The sequence below is a fragment of the Tenrec ecaudatus genome, chromosome 10 (genome assembly GCF_050624435.1).
Source record: "Tenrec ecaudatus isolate mTenEca1 chromosome 10, mTenEca1.hap1, whole genome shotgun sequence".
Lineage (NCBI taxonomy): Eukaryota > Metazoa > Chordata > Mammalia > Afrosoricida > Tenrecidae > Tenrec > Tenrec ecaudatus.
The window spans coordinates 68,380,387-68,397,450 of NC_134539.1; the positions used below are offsets into that span (position 1 = coordinate 68,380,387).

The following is a 17,064-nucleotide window of genomic DNA, read 5'->3' on the forward strand; positions in this document are numbered from 1 at the left end:
GCTCCACATTACATTAAGAATAAAATCCAAAAATTAAATTCACCCTACAACAACTTTTATGATCCAGTCACTACACTGATATATCACTCATCTCATTTTGAAGAATTAAAAAACTTCCTTCTCCATCTTCCCTTTAGTCCTATGATAACTGTTATTTTTTTTCCTGTTAGATTATTCTCTAAACACATTATTTTCCTTCAGCATTTGCCACCCAATCTGCTGTCTCTTTATTTGGCAAGTTCTCTCTTAAGCATCTGACCTCATTGCTTTCATCTTTTCACGACCCATTGCTTATATTTTTACTCTCTTATGTCTCTTGAGTAGCTGTTATTCCAGTTTTACTAAATGCTACTTTCTGTGTAACTAAATGAATCTAAAAAACAAACAGACCTGACTGCACTGGAGTCCACATGGGACATATGTGTCACAGATAGTTGTTTCAAAATCTATGTTATATCAATTTTCCCTTGATCACCAGGCTTTCTTTTATTGGAAGTGCATGGTATCAGCCCAAAAGTTAAAGCAGGGAATAATTTGGTCATGAAAGAATTAGTTAAGATTTCTTGTCTCTTTCATATAATTTTATCTCCCTTGACTTTTGTTGATTTTATTATCGTTTTCAAGGTAATACACACTTGGAAAGTTTGGGTTTGATTTCTCTTGTGAATTACCATATTATTCTTCCAGTTCATAGGTTTTTGATTAATGATACCACATGGACTTGACGTACATATGTAAACATAGGTCCCGGCACAGGGCTGCTGTTTTACATCGTTTTATAGAACATAATATGATCCATGCTCCTGTAACACCAACATATGTGCATGTGTGTTCTTAATACATATGTGTATGTCCATAAATGAACAAATTTATCTTTACCATAAGCATATTATTGTTAATAAGCTAATACATTATGTTTAACATATCCTTTGTTCTTGGAGTCATAGAAATACTATGACTATATTTCTTTTTCATCATACAGAGATAAATGTTTATGTATAAGAAACTAGGAGCCAAAGTACAAGGATTACAGATTGCTTCGAAGTGCCTAAAGTATCGTGTGTGTGTGTGTGTGTGTGTGTGTGTGTTATCATTTTGTTTTAAATGCAGCATAAGAACACTGGTTCTACTTGAATGTACAGCCACTTTGTTCCAACATCATTGGTCATCCTATTACTCTAAAATATAGGATTGTTTGAATTAGAATATTTTAGAGTTAGTTGCACATACTGAGCCATATAAAATATATTTCAAGAACTATTGGACATAACCATATTCACAAACAGATTCAAAGGAGCAGAAACGGTCCTTGTTGCTTGCTTGATTGCTTTTATGAATCAGGGTAGAGAACAGTCTTTAAAAAGTGATCTTTCGGGGAGCAAAATGCGTCGTTGCCCGGCCCAACGCTCGCACCTGCGTTGGCTGCGTGTCCGGGCATTTGAATTGCGCTTCCGCCATCTTTCCATCCCTCAGTCAGACGCAGCCCGGAGACGCTTCTGGAAGATCCATCACGATGGCCACCCAAGGAGAACCCCAAGTCCAGTTCAAACTGGTACTGGTGGGTGATGGTGGTACAGGAAAACGACATTTGTGAAACGTCACCTGACTGGTGAATTTGAGAAGAAGTATGTAGCTACCTTAGGTGTTGAGGTCCATCCCCTTGTGTTCCATACTAACAGAGGACCTATCAAATTCAACGTGTGGGATACAGCTGGTCAAGAAAAATTTGGAGGACTGAGAGATGGCTATTATATTCATGCCCAGTGTGCCGTTAAAATGCTCGACGTAACCTCAAGGGTTACTTACAAGAATGTGCCTAACTGGCATAGGGATCTGGTTCGAGTATGTGAAAACATACCCACCGTGCTGTGTGGCAACAAAGTGGATATTAAGGACAGGAAAGTTAAGGCAAAATCCATTGTCTTCCACCGAAAGAAGAACCTTCAGTACTATGACATTCCTGCCAAAAGCAACTACAACTTTGAAAAGCCCTTCCTTTGGCTTGCTAGAAAACTCATTGGCGATCCGAACTTGGAGTTTGTTGCCATGCCTGCTCTGGCCCCACCAGAGGTTGTTATGGACCCAGCTTTGGCAGCCCAGTATGAGCATGATTTAGAGGTTGCGCAGACAACCGCTCTCCTGGATGAAGATGATGTCCTGTGAGAGAACGAAGCTTGAACCCAGCGTCAGAAGTCTAGTTTTATAGGCAACTGCCCTGTGACGTCAGTGGTGCCGCGTGTTTAACACTCTTAATACAGAGCTCAGCAGAATGTGCTCATCTTTGGGATGCTGAAGGAGATGAATGGGCTTCGGAGTGAGTGTGGCAGTTAAAAACCTTTTCTTTGTTTCTTTTTTTTTTTGAACCCACATATCTAGCTGTTTGGGAACGCATTTTTCTTTCTTGAAATTCAGCTACAAGACTGCTACAGTCACATCACAGTATTCAGTGGTGATGTTTTGTTTGTTAGCTGTCATTCCCATTCCTTTTCGTTAGAATAAAGTTGTATTTCAAATATCTAAAAAAAAATAAGTGATCTTTCATAATCACGTTCTACTTTAAAAATTATGGAATGAATTGCATTTACTCCAAATGACAGATCAGGACTTATAGTAATATTGTTGCTGATCTTACTGGTGTTTTATGAAGTTAGTCCTTAAACATTTGCAATGAAACATTGAACAATTCAAAAGCATTAATTATTCTGATTTTATTGAACATATTAAAATTGACAAGCATGCGCACAACCACATACAGACATAAAGCCAAAGATAACATGGAAGCATGTATTAGAAGCATCTAGGAAATACATGTATTCATTTTATTACAAGATAATCAATACCATTGTCATAAAGTTAAAGGAGTTCTTTTCATCTCTGCTTCCTGACCACAGGACAAACGTACAGTTCTAGTCCTTTGAACCACTTATTTCTTCTGATATTCTTACCAATTTAAGCAATTTGAGGGCTTCTCTATTAAGTGCTGTCTTTCCAAAGAACTGTTCCCAAAGGAGGATATTCAATCAGCAGTTAAAGCGTCACTGCTAGTGGTTCTATTATCTGACAGACAAAAAAAAATAGGTAGTTCAATCCGGAAACATTTCCTCCAGATACTTAAAATATCTGAAACGTTGAAATGGCAATTGCCTTATACCAACAAATTTTAGAAAATGGTATGGGTGAAGACTAAGTGTATTGTTTTATGATTTTCTTAAAATGTCAGCGGCTTATCTAATTGCTTGAAACCCTAATATATCCTCAAATTATTCTTTAAAAAAAGAAGATTCAAAATTGTGATTGCGTTTCTTTGTTTGATAATAAACCAATGACCCAGCAAAGAAACAAATAAAGCATTAACTGGACTTACTTGGTGCCTCACTATCAATCCTTCATTGGTTCACAGGTTACTTCCTTCATCGTCAAAGCCAAGCATCTCAATTTTTTCTCTGATCTTTTTCTATTGTCATACTTTTTTTTTGCTTTCAAATCTCAACTGGGAAATCTCTTTCTAAAGAGTCATAAGATTATTTCTAACTATCCAGATTTCCCAGGTTGTTATTCCTATCTCAAAGCCCTTATTCTATTTACATCTGTAAAATTCCTTGTGTTGTGTAAAGTTGCATATTCCAATTGCAGTTATTACTGGATGAGGTTCCTTGAGAAGCTTTTGTTCTGTCACTCATGCCTCAGAAAATACAAATTACTGGAAGGAGAAAAATAAACCTAATTTGAAAATACAGCCAAATATCGATAAGTTAGGGGGGATAAACAATCCAGCAGAGAAAACAATGGGACCAATGGGTCCAGGGGGACACAGGAAAGTGGGGGGAAGAAGGGGGTGCCAACAAACTCAGGAAGAAGGGAACAACATGTGATCTAAAATTGATGGTGAGGAGGCCATAGGATGCCTGGTGGGGCTTGATCAAGAGTATTGTAGCCGAGAAGAATTACTGAAACCCAAATGAAGGCCAGACATGATAATGAAAGAAGAGGAAAGTAAAAGAAAACAGAGGAAATAAGTAGGAGACAAAGGACATTTAGAGAGGTCTAAATACAGGCATATACATATGTGAATGTACTTATATATAATGATAGGGAAATAGATCTATATACATATATTTATTTGTTAAGTATTAAGGTAGCAGATGGACATTGGACCTTCACTCAAGTACTCTCTCAATACAAGAACACGTTGTTCTAATAACCTGGCAGTCTGTTATGCTCATGTTCCCTGACATGATCGCTGAAGACCAAATATGCACATAAGTAAATGTGGTGAAGAAAGCTGATGGTGCCCAACTATCAAAATATATAGTATCTAGGTTCTTAAATGCGTGAAGATAAACAAGTGGCCATCTTGCTGAGAAGCAAATAAGCCCAAATGGAAGCATCACACCAGCCTCTGTTATAATGAGGTGTCAGTGGGATCAAGTATCAGCCATCAAGGACCCAAAACAAAACATCATATTGGTGTGAATGATGGGGAGGGCAGAGAAGATACCCCAAAGCCCATCTGTAGACAGTTGGACATCCTTCACAGAAGGGTAGCAAAGAAGGGATAAGTCAACCAAGGTGCAGTATAGCACCAGTGAAACACACAAATCCTCTGGTTCCTTGAGACTTCCTCATCGCCAATATATTGACCCCAGCTCTACCTTACAAATCTGGCTCGTTCTGTGCATGTATACTGGTGCAGACAAGAGTCTTCAACACACAGAATACAGGACAGATAAACCCTACAGGAACAGAACTGGGAGTAGCAATAGCAAGAGAGTAGGGGGAAGGTTGCTGGGAAAGGGAGAACCGATTGCAATGATTGACGTATACCCCCTCCCCTACCACACACACACTGCAGGGCATGAGCAGCACAAATGTGGGTGAAGGGAGACAACAGACTGTGTAAGACTTAATAATAATAATTTATTATTTATCAAGAGTTCATGATGGTGGGATGGTGGGGGGAAGAGGAATAAAGGAGGAGCTGATACCAAGGGATCAAGTAGAAAGAAAGTGTTTTGAAAACGATAATGGCAATATATGTATAAGTATGCATGATGCAATTAATGTGTGATCGTTGTAAGAGCTATAAGAGACCCCAATAAAATGATTTATATTAAAAAATTAAAACTTAAAAAAATTCACCAAACATAGAGGAAAATAAAGATAAACACCATAATGAGGTAATAGCTCATTGAAGAAAAAGAAAAGAGCAAACTTATGCCTGAGAAGAATTATAGGATTTTTGCACAATCAATTAAGAAACCAATTTGTACAGAGAAACAACTCATGGATTGCAGCTCTCAGTTGGAGTGTACCCTCATAAACTCCTCATTTTAACAGTATCTTAGATTTTGCCATTAGAAAAATGATTGATTAAAAAAAGAGAGAAAAATGATTGATGCTATCGATTTAATCACCTTATACCCTAGAAGGTGGATGACAATGTTTTCTTTGTTTATTCTTTTATCATTTTTTCTACCTTTTGTTATAGCACATGTTATGATTTAGCATAACTGTTAAGAAATTGATTTTATAACATAAATAAAATCATAACAGTTCATATTATTTGAATCAATAAATTTTTTAATACTTTTCAAAATGTATCATAAGAAAATAATTAGAGAAGGCAGGTAACATAATGTGAAAAAGATGTTTGTTCTTTGCATCTACAGAATTTACTTCTACTCACAGTTCACATTTAAAGGCTACTAACCTAGAACAGGAACCTAGGTGGCAGTGAATGTGGGGCTTTGTTGGACCACACCATATTGTACATAGTTTTCATCTTGATTTACCCAAGTCTTAGTGCATGCATATTTAGCATATTATACAAAACTTTAAAAGGTTTATATTCATGGACAATTTTTAGCACATCTCAATGAGCAGCTGCTAAAGATGAGATTATATCCTTCTGTACAGATTTATAGCCTCAGATACCCTATGGTGGTGGTGGGAGGAGCCCTATGATGTATTATTCCACAAGCAATGCACCCACATGAGCAATGCAATTAACTTTCATAGAAAACTGACTTGAGAGGGGATGTGGTTCATAACAAAACATAAAAAGAGGATTTATTTTGTGTATGAAAAAAAACCACTTTTGTCTTTCTGTCTCTGGAGTAGTATTTCTCTTCAATACCGACAACAAAACAAACAAAACTCACTGCCATCAAATTGATCCAATTCATTGCAATCCTGTAGGTACAGGGTAGACCTGCCCCTGTGGGTTTCTTTAAAGGAGGTAGAAAGCCTCTTCTTTCATATGTAGAGATGCTGGTGGTTTCGAACTGCTGATCTGTGGTAAGCACTATGCTGCCAGGGCTCTCTCTAGAAACTGTAACAGAAAGGATGTAACTGACAGCCATACATTTTCATCTGCTTTCTGAGAATGCCAATTTATAAGTGATTATAGAAAAGAAGGGTGTAGGAGTAAACAATCTGAAATTAAAAACAAATATAAAATCTCATGAAGAAGAATGTCCACTTTTTATTGAATTTTAGACCTGGAACAAAATTACATCACTTAAAGTAGGACATACTGATTATAATATACTTGAAATATTCTACAAAGCATGTTGTGGTTAGGTTCTGACCCATAGTGACCCTATGCACAAATGAACAAAACACTGCCTGATCCTCTCTTTCACTGCCCTTCAACTTTACCAAACATGACGTCCTTCACTTGGAACTGATCTACCCTGACCACATGTCACAAAGTAGGTAAGACTGAAGTCCTGCCATCCTTGCCTCTAAGGAACACTCTGACCTTACTTCTTCCAACACAGATTTGTTTGTCATTTTAGCAGTCCATGGTTCTTTCAATGGTCTTCTCCATCAACCCAATTCAAATGCATCAATTGCTCTTTGGTTCCTGTCCAAATTAAATAAGCAAAGCAAATAAGTAAAATATGTTATCCCACAATTTAAAGGAGATGACTTGTTAATATAATACCATATAACTTTTCAACATTACAATCATGGTTTTATAACCTGAATTGTCCATTTAATATTTAACATGTATTTCTCCATTTAAGTCGGGTTTAAATGACTGTATGTGTTGTATATGTGGCAAATTCCTATGTGTTTTGGGAGTTCCCCAATCTTAAATACATGGACCACAGGACACTCCATCTAGTGACTTTATTTTGGTCGTGATGTTTTCAAAATGTTTGCCAATATGTTGACTGAGTAATTAGTAGTCACGAGGTTGAATAGTAGTACAACCTGTGGAAGCTGGAATATGTGTAAGACAGAAATCTGTCAGAGAAGAAACACTGAAATATTTCCCAGGAACACTGACTGAGTGATAGAAAAGTGGCAAACCTGCACCCTGTGCACAGCAGAAAAACTTGCCAGGTAAGAAAAAAACAAGGCAGTCTGGTCACGTTCTTGATCTCACAAGTTTCACTATAAATTATTTCCTTTTCCTTGTCTTTATAGTTTGTTTACTTATTTTGCTATTTCGTTATGGCCTTTTTTATATGAAATGGAAAGCAATTGTGTGAAAAATTATCAGTGAGAAATAATATTAAGCTTAATATGGAGGATTTTGTGTTGCTTTTTACTTATGATATCATCAAACAGTAGTACTAAATCTCATTGTATAATATCAAAGACTTATCCAGTTTAAAGCTAAAAATCACATTAAATTGTGGGCTGGTACCTCTCATTTTTGGAGTAAACTTAAGTGCAAAAAAGTCATATAGAAGACCACAATCAAAAAAAAAAAGAAGACCACAATCTTTCTGTCAGTAAAATCAAAACAAAAAAGTATATCCTTTTTTTCTCCCAGTACTCTAGCATGAACAAGAGAAAGTTATTCTTATAACTCCATTGGTGATACTGTGGGATAGGTTTCAAGTTACTAACTGTAAGTGGGCAGTTCAAACCCACAAACAGCACAGTGTGAGAAATATGAGACTGTCTGCTACCATAAAGAATCACAGTCTCAGAAAGGCTTGGGTTGCTATAAATTGACTCTGAAGTGTAGTTTTTAACAAAATTCCATTTATATTTTGCTTATTCACTTTTTGAGTAAACCAATTCCTCTACTGATTGAATAATTCTGACGTTTGTTATTGCTAGATACCATTAAGTTGGTACTGACTCACAGCAACTCTGAGCTACAGAACAAAAACAGATTTGTGAAACGCAATACTAATCCTATTTTCTGATCAACATGGTTGAAGAACTATCAGACTTCCATAATAGAAGGTTACTTTACATTTTTTCTTTTTTTTTAAAGAAGGAGTCATGACTTACTTCCCTGCTCAGGTAAAACTTTGTTATTTGTTGTTTTCTGTTGCTAAATTTCTGCATGATGTTGAGATTATTTTGCTGATGATAAAAGTTACTTGCTCTTTACCCTTACTTCTTATTGTGTTCATCCTTTCTATAACTTCATGTTCTAGCTAATTTTGTGTATTTGAAGTCTAGTACAATGTAAAATGTATTTTCTTCTTAAGTTTAATTTTAGGCATGACATTTGATTTTTTTGCTATTGCGCCAGATGTTTCTGATCACCGAGACTAAACACTTTAACCTGCTTTATGTCAGAGTTATTTGAGAAATAAAATTTCTCTTATACTCCTTAAGAAGGAGCTGTAAAAATTCTTCTAGAGAGAGGAAGTCAGATATTCATATGGAAAAAATAATGAAATCTGTTAAATTTAATCTATCTGTCATTAAATAGGGTCCTGGTGGCTAAGTGGTTGTGTGTTAGGCTGTGATCCTCAAGGTCAGCAGTTCAAAACCACCAGTCACTCAGTTGGAAAAAGATGGGACTTTCTACTATGGTAAGAATTATAGTTTAGGGGGGGCGCATAAAAAAAGAATTATAGTTTAAGAAACCCGCAGGAACAGTTCTACCCTGTCCTATAGGGTCACTATGAGTAGTCTCTATGTCAGTGAGTCTGGAGTTTGGTCAAGGAAGCTTGGGGGACAAGTGATTAAGTATTCCGTAGTAAGCTTAAAGGTCAGCACTTTAAATGTATCAGGCATTCTTTGGGAAAAGATTTGACAGTACACTTTTCTAAAAAATTAAGCTCTAGGAAACCATATGAGGCCTTCCTTTTAGGTTGCTATGAGTCTACGTTAACTCCGTGGCACTGATTTTTTAGATCCTGACAAATTATTTGTTTAATTTTATGGTAAATGGAAAGTAATTCACTAAAATAATAACTAACAAACACACTTGTATCTACTTAGTAAGACAGATAGCTAAGTAGCTGAGCAGGTGTGAAAATGCAAATGGGACTTTAAGTATAGGTTTGACTGGGAATATTGTGATATATGCATGTACATGACAAATACATCCATAAATATACTACAGCATGGATCATGAACTCTTTTTGTCCCACCACCTCCTTTTTACTAAGCACCCCCCGGCAATTAAGAACTTTCAGACTATGACACATAATTTAGGATAAAGTGTAGGTATCTGCTCTTGCAGCACACCCTGCTAGAGTGTTAAAGTGAGCCCAGGGAACACTATCACTCAGTTTGGAAAACACTGCAATAGAGAATGCAGGGGGCACAGTTATGAAAACTTAATAGCCATATCCAAACACATTGATTTAATTAGCCACTAGGCCAGTGACTCTCAAGCTTCCTAATGCTGCAACCCTTTAATACAGTTTCTCATGTTGTGGTGACCTCCAACCATGTAATTATTTTTGTTGCTACTTCATCACTGTCATTTTGCTACTGTTATAAATCAGGCGACCCCTGTGAAAGGTTGTTTGACCACCAAAGGAGTCACAGCCGACAGCTTGAGAACCACTGCTCTAGGCTCAGAGGCTAAGGGCTATATTCTCAAGGACATAAAGGCAAATGGGCAAAACATAGCCTACAAAGAAAAATTACTTCCTACTTTAGTAAGTAGCAAATCAGATTTTAAGAGTTTGTGAGCAATCACCTACATGAAAGCTTTTTGTCTCTCCCCATCAGGAGTAAAGAAAATCAAAGACACATGAAATGTATTGGATCAAATGACTGTGGATCACAAGAATCATCGTTTCTATGACCCAGAGACCAGCCGAACTAGATTATGCTTAACCACCACTATGATAGGTTCTGAAAGGGATCGCAGTAGGGGGGTCTTAGACTGAGAAGGAGAAATGTGTCAAACCAAATTCAAAATCATAAAAAATGAACAGACTTCTTGGTCTGATAGAGATCAAGGGAAGCCCATAGATTATGGCTCTGATTGCTGTTGCTAGATGCCTTCAGTTTGGATTAGACACATAATGACCAAATGTCCACCAGAAAGAGACTCTGCCCTATCCTGCACCATTCCCACAATTTTCATTATGACACAGCCTAGTATTGCAGTCACCATGTGAAATCATCGTTAAAAACAAACAAAACAATGTTTTACTGGCTCTTTATTCACATATCATGCAAGTCAACAGTTCAATCATATCCAGAGTTGTGCAGTCATTACAAGAATCAATTTAGAACATTTCCTTCTGCATTGTACTCACTATTATTTGTGTAATTATTGTTTTTATTTTGGTCAAAAATATACACGGCATTCTCCAATTCAACAATGAATATATGTATATTTTGATTATTGGTATCCTTCAAATTATTCCACAACCATTAACATAAACTCAGTGTCCTTTACGCAAAATTCTTCCTCCTTTTCCATAGGTAACAAGTGGTTAACTTTATTTTTTGCGTAGTTTTCTTGATATAAAATTCATATATATATATTTTTTCTTTTTTTACCTTTTTTATTAGGGACTCACACAACTCTTATCACAATCCATACATATACATACATCAATTGTATAAAGCACATCCATACATTCCCCGCCCCAATCATTCTCAAAGCATTCGCTCTCCACTTAAGCCCTTTGCATCAGGTCCTCTTTTATTTATTCCCTCCCTCCCCGCTCCCCCTTCCCAATGTGACCTTGGTAATTTATACATCGTTATTTTGTCATAGCTTGCCCTATCTGGAGTCTCCCTCCCCCCCTTCTCTGCTAAAATTCATATATTATCTACTTCTAAAGTTAAATTTTTTAAAAGAGTTGTGTATACATCATCACAATCATGTCTAGTGTTCCATCCCTCTTCCCACATTCATTATTTGCTCCCCAATTCCACTCATCCTTCACATCCCCAACTCCGATATACCATAGCATCAGTTATTGTCTTATGCATCCTCTCCTCTATGCTTCCTAAACTGGGAAACTCTACAGAAACAAAATATGAAACAGAAAGAAAATAATAATAATTGTAATAATAAGAAGTTAAGTTAATTCTTCCATTTCCTTTTATTTTCCTCTTATTCCACTATCATGATCAGCCTTCATTTGGGTTTCAGGATTTCCTCTTGCTCAAGCCCTAGTAGGCCACCCACACCCTCCTAGCCACCAATTTTGGACCACTTCTTGTTCCTTTGTCTCTGAGTTTGTTAACACCCACTTCCTTCCTCACTCCACACTCCCCCTTTTCCTCATCCCCGCCGAACAGTCAATTAAGTTAAAAATAAAGATTAAAAAAGAGAAGACCATTCATAAGATTAAAAAAGCAAAAGAAATTTCTCTTGTGGGACAAGAGAGAAATACTTGAACCTAGAGAAAATTCAAGTTGGGTCAAGAGAGAAGTCAACTGACCAAACATTGTATTATACCATGGTTCAATTCACCATAATCAATTGTAAAATAATCTCTGTCTGATAGCAAAACAGTTCAAGTCTCTTTCCTGTGGCTAAAGGACTCTGCACAAGACTTCATCTGTCTGCAGATGGATTGTGAGCCCTCACGTTCCTCCATTCATAGCCTTCTACAAATTGGGTGTTCGCAATTTAAGCTCTGATATATTTCCTTTTGTCATATTTTGATTTTGTTATTGTTATCTTTGGATCATACAAGCTGGAGTGCTTCGTCCTTGTGAACTTAGTTGATGCCTTAATTGGATGGTTACTTGTTTGAATACAAGCCTTTAAAACCCCAGACACTATTCCAATTGGTAGCAGGGCACCATATGCTTTCTTCATAACACTTGGCTGTAGCACCTTGTCTTCAGTGATCTCTTTATGAACACAGTCTAAAGCGGGGTCATGAAGAACTTACTCCTCTTGGTTTAGGGCTAGAATTAAGTGTGAGCCCAGAATTCCATCTGCTTTTCCATGAGTTATAAATTACTCTGGTTTATTTAGTAGCCATATTTTGACAAAAACAAAAACAAGCAAACAACCCCACCCTCAAAATAAAAAGAGAAACATTACCTATCATGCCCCTGGAGAATTGATAACCTCAAATTTTACCCAGTGGCATTTAATTTAAGGTACTGTTGAGATGAGAAGTTGATACAAAAGTATAGTCCAATTTTGAGCTAAAATCCAAGAGTTGTTGATTAGTACAAATTTATTTCTTGATTGACTGAGCTCTGTTTACATTGAGAATGGGCATTGTTAATAGAGGAGCATTTCCTGTAACATTCTTTGCAAGTTTGGATCATTGTCTATCAGATCAATACCTGTCATATGAATTCAAAGGTAGCAATGAGATACTACATATATGATGGTTCTGGGACCCCTTTTATTGGATGCCTACTAAGCCAGGGTCCAACCTAAGGTCAAATGACCACCATTTCCACAGTCTTGGGGTGACTATCCTTTGCTTTATCTCCCCTCAGAGTGTTTCAGTCCTAAGTCCAAGAGAACAGGTAGTTTTCAAGTAGGACCCTGTTTGTTCAGTTGGGCTACCACACCGAGTGCTTCTGGTGTGCTCCTTGGCAGATGGTATGTTCTCTAAATGACCCTCCTACTACTTAGTCCATGGTGTGGTTCATGGAGGATTGTGTAGAGAGTTACTCAAAATGTCTACCCAGGAACATAGAACTGGCTTTATTCTCCCCTTAGGTTTCCTAAAGTTATTGTTTAGCATCCCTTCCTGTACTCACCAACAGAAGTATAAATACTTCCTCTGAAATGTTGATGCTCCCCTCCCCTGGACTTTATTTGATTTTCCAGTAAGATTCTCCTCTCATGCCTGTGGAGGCCTGTTGACTTGCTGCAGTCTTTTCTCAATGTTCTATGACATCAAGTGGATCACCTTCTCCATTTCCCCACCTTCTGGAAGGAGGATGTCCAGCAGATGTGAAGTATGTATACTTTTGAGGTGGTTCTTAGGAAGTGCAAATAAGGGAAGTGATGACTATTTTATGACCAGTAGACATACTTTCTACCGCTTGTTTTGGAACTTGGTCTCTAAGGTTAGTTTAATTGTTGATTTTCCTTATAATAGTGCACTCATGGGGACTTCCAGGAAGATGGTGACTAAATAACACATATCAGTTGGACACTGCAGAATTCAGCACAGGAGAGTTACTAAGTGGGACATTCAACACTGCTGGAACACAGGATGAGCATCATAAAGATAAGTAGGCACAGACCCACAAGGTTTTGAGGGGCTGGGGGCTTTTGTCTTACCACAGTGGAGGCCAGCTGTGATTTAACCTTAATCCTGCCATTGTTTTGGCTGGAGCCAGGACCATTTGGAGCTCTTCATCCCAACACAGCCACAGCTTGCCACCGTCTTGGGGCAGGGATTAAATCCTTGCAGTCCCACGGGCAGGGATTAGGGCTCAGCTATATTGTTACTTTTGATTCCCTCTCTTCTCTCTATCCCCCCACAGTCTCAGCAGGTTTAGATTTTTTACCTCCAGACCAAGCCTCTTAGCCTATGACATTTATGCCTGTTCCCCACCCAGTTTGATGAGCTACACCTGTGCAGCTAGCCTGAGGCTAAGGAAAGCCCAGCCAACCTCCACCAGGGGATATTCCATCCAAATTCTTACCAGGGAATTCCTGCCTGTGTGCCCGAGGGCCCAAGGCAGCATGGCCAACACTCATCAACGTTCCAAGCTGTTGCAGGAACCTCTGCCCAACCTCCTCAGTTATCTACCTGACCAGGGAAATTCCACCAACCATTCATGATACTCTACACATAACCAGGAAACCCCTTGGGCTTCTGGGGCATTCCCCTTGAGAGTGAAGCCACAGGAGGATGAAGTGGGAGGATAATTACATAGTGAAATTAGCTGAAGGCAGTTTGAAGAAGCAGTACTATGAGTCTCCCAGAGATAGCCAGTGAGCTTCAGCTCCCTGGAAAATGGCACTTGACTCCACTAGCACAATGCAACCCAAATAGCCATCAGGCCCAATGACCTTGATGAAAAAACAGGAGAAAATAATGGCAATGGCAGAAGGTGTCCTAAACTTAATGACCTGCATAGAAGACATTGACCTGCCTCAGAAAGAAATGTTCACAATGCTGCTTGGAGTCATACAGCATATGAGGGAAACAATACAGAAAAAGATGAAAATATTGAGGAGATAAATCCCATACACTACAGGGAAATACAAGAGCATAAGGAGGAGATAACAAAAACCAGTTGCAGACTAATAGACCTCCAGAGTTGACTGGAGGAAGCATAGAACTGCACCAGTGACTTGGAGGACAGACAAGCAGATTTAAAAACGACAACAAAAATCTAATAAGATCATCAGAGAAGCTGAAGAAAACCTAAGAGCTATGTCTGATGTTATGAAGAGGAACAACATCAGAATAATTGGATTACCAAAGGGAGACACGACAAAGAAGTCATCTGCAACAATAGTGAAAGAATTTCTGGAGGAAATTTCCCCAGCTTAATGACTAAAGATCAGGCAACAATTGAAGAGGCTGAAAGAACACCAGCTAGAGACTGAATCCCAAATAGTCACGAAGACTCATAATAATTAAACTATCCAGCTAGGGAAAAATAGGCAATAATATATAAAGGTTCCCAATTAAGAATATGCTCACACCTATCAGCAGAAACTATAAAGAAGAGGAGAGAATAGAATAACATGTTCAAAAAATTGAAGGAAAATAACACAAATCCAAAAATACTCTATCCAGCCAAATTATCGACAAGATAGATGGAGAAGTAAGAGTCTTCCTAGACAAGCAAAAGTGTAAAGGATATGTTAGAAGAAATTGAGCCCTACAAAAGATCCTTACTGACCCAGTATCGGCAAAAGAACAACACTCACCAAGCATAAATAAGAGACTAACACATAGAACACCCTCACTCAGAGGGCAACAAAGAGAAAACAGACCCGAAGATAAGGGTGGAAAGAAGTCAAGAATCACACACACACACACACACAACACACACACTTATATACACACTAATAAGAAAGTAAGGTCGGAAAACACCCAACACAAAAGGTATAAAATGACATCACAGAGTCTACAGATGGAGATAATAACCCTGAATATCAATGGACTGAACTCAGGCATTAAAGACTCAGGCTATGAGACTGGCTTAGAAAACACAACCCATCAATCTTCTGCCTCCAGGAGACACATCTCAAGGCTACCGACAAAAAAAGGCTGAGAATCAAAGGCTGGAGAAGGTGTACCAAGCAAACAGCAATTCAAAAAAATCAGGGGTTGTAAAACAAATCTCTGATAATATTGACCACAAAGTGTAAACCATAAAAAGAGATAAGGAGGGACATTATATAATGCTCAAGGGAATGCTAGACAAAAAGCACTAAGCATTATAAACATATATTCCCCAAATGAGAGACCCAATGAATAAGTCAACAAAACACTCCAAAAGATGAAAAAAGTAATCACAGCCACAAAAATTATAGTGGGTAACTTCAATACACCACTCTCGTAGAAATATAGATCACAGGCAAAGAAACTCAACAAGGAAGATAAGCACTACAATTAGACAATGTGACCTGATAGATATTTACAGAGCTCTTCATCCAATTTAAACACTACAATTAGGCAATGTGACCTGATATTTACAGAGCTCTTTATCCAAATACAAAATAAAATTCACATTCTTTTCAAGCATGCATGGCACATATAAAAAATAGACCACATGCTGGTGCCTAAGGCACGTCTACATAAACTTAAGCACATTGATATCATACAGCCCTCTCTCTGAGCACTGTGACATATGGCTGGAAATCAACAAAAGGAGGATGGAGAAAACAATTGAAGGATGAATAACTCTCTTTTGCAGAAGGAATGTGCACTGGTTCAGATCATGGACAAAATTAGGAAATTTCTAGAAACCAATGAGAATGAAAACACAACATAGCAAAACTTATGGGACATAGCAAAGGCAGTTTGTTTTCAGAGGAAGTTCATAGCAATACATTAACACCTAAAAAGGAAGAGAGACTCATGATTGGTATGCTGGCTCAAAATATATTAGAGTTGAGTCAACAGGACAATCCTACTAATATTGGGGGTAGGGGGGGAGGAACAAAATAACAAAAATCAGGGCTGAGATTCAGGAGAGGGAAAATAAAACTGTGGAAAAGTTAATGCTGCTAAAAGTTGGTTTTTTGAAAGGATATACAGAATCGAGACCGCTGGCAAACCTAACCAAAGAATTGAGGGAACAAATTTAAATAGCAAGAATAAGGGATAAAAGAGGGGACATTACAACAGACCCTAATGAAATCAAAAGGATAATTACACAGTACTACAAAGGACTGTACTCCAATGAATTAAACAATTTGGAACACATGGACAAAATCTTGGAAAAACAATCCCTCCCTAGACTATCCCCAATGGACATCAAGAATCTCAACAGACCCATATTAATAGAAGAAATGGACAAGGTTATCAAGGTATTATCAACCAAAAAACCCTTGGATCAGATGGTTTCACTGGAAAATTCTACAAGCATTCAGGGAAGAACTGATACCAATCCTACCCAAACTCTCCCAGAACATAGAAAAAGATGGCAAACTCCGGAACTCTTTCTATGAAGCTAGTATAACTCTCATACCAAAATCAGGCAAGGATCCCACAAGAATCAAAAACAACAGACCAATATCCCTAACAAGCATTGATACACAAATCCTTAACAAAATACTGGACAATATAATACAAATGTATATAAAACTAATAATTCACCATGACCAAATGGGATTCATACCAGGAATTCAGGGATATTTCGACATACGAAAGTATTATTTGACACACTGACATGAAAAAATATAAGAACCACATGTTAATATCGATAGATGTGGAA

At 37.7% G+C, this 17,064-nt stretch overlaps 1 pseudogene; it reads left to right on the plus strand.

The window, feature by feature from the left end:
• The first annotated feature begins 1,449 nt into the window (after positions 1–1,449).
• Positions 1,450–2,163, plus strand: LOC142457997 (GTP-binding nuclear protein Ran-like; annotated as a pseudogene).
• Positions 2,164–17,064: the final 14,901 nt, after the last annotated feature.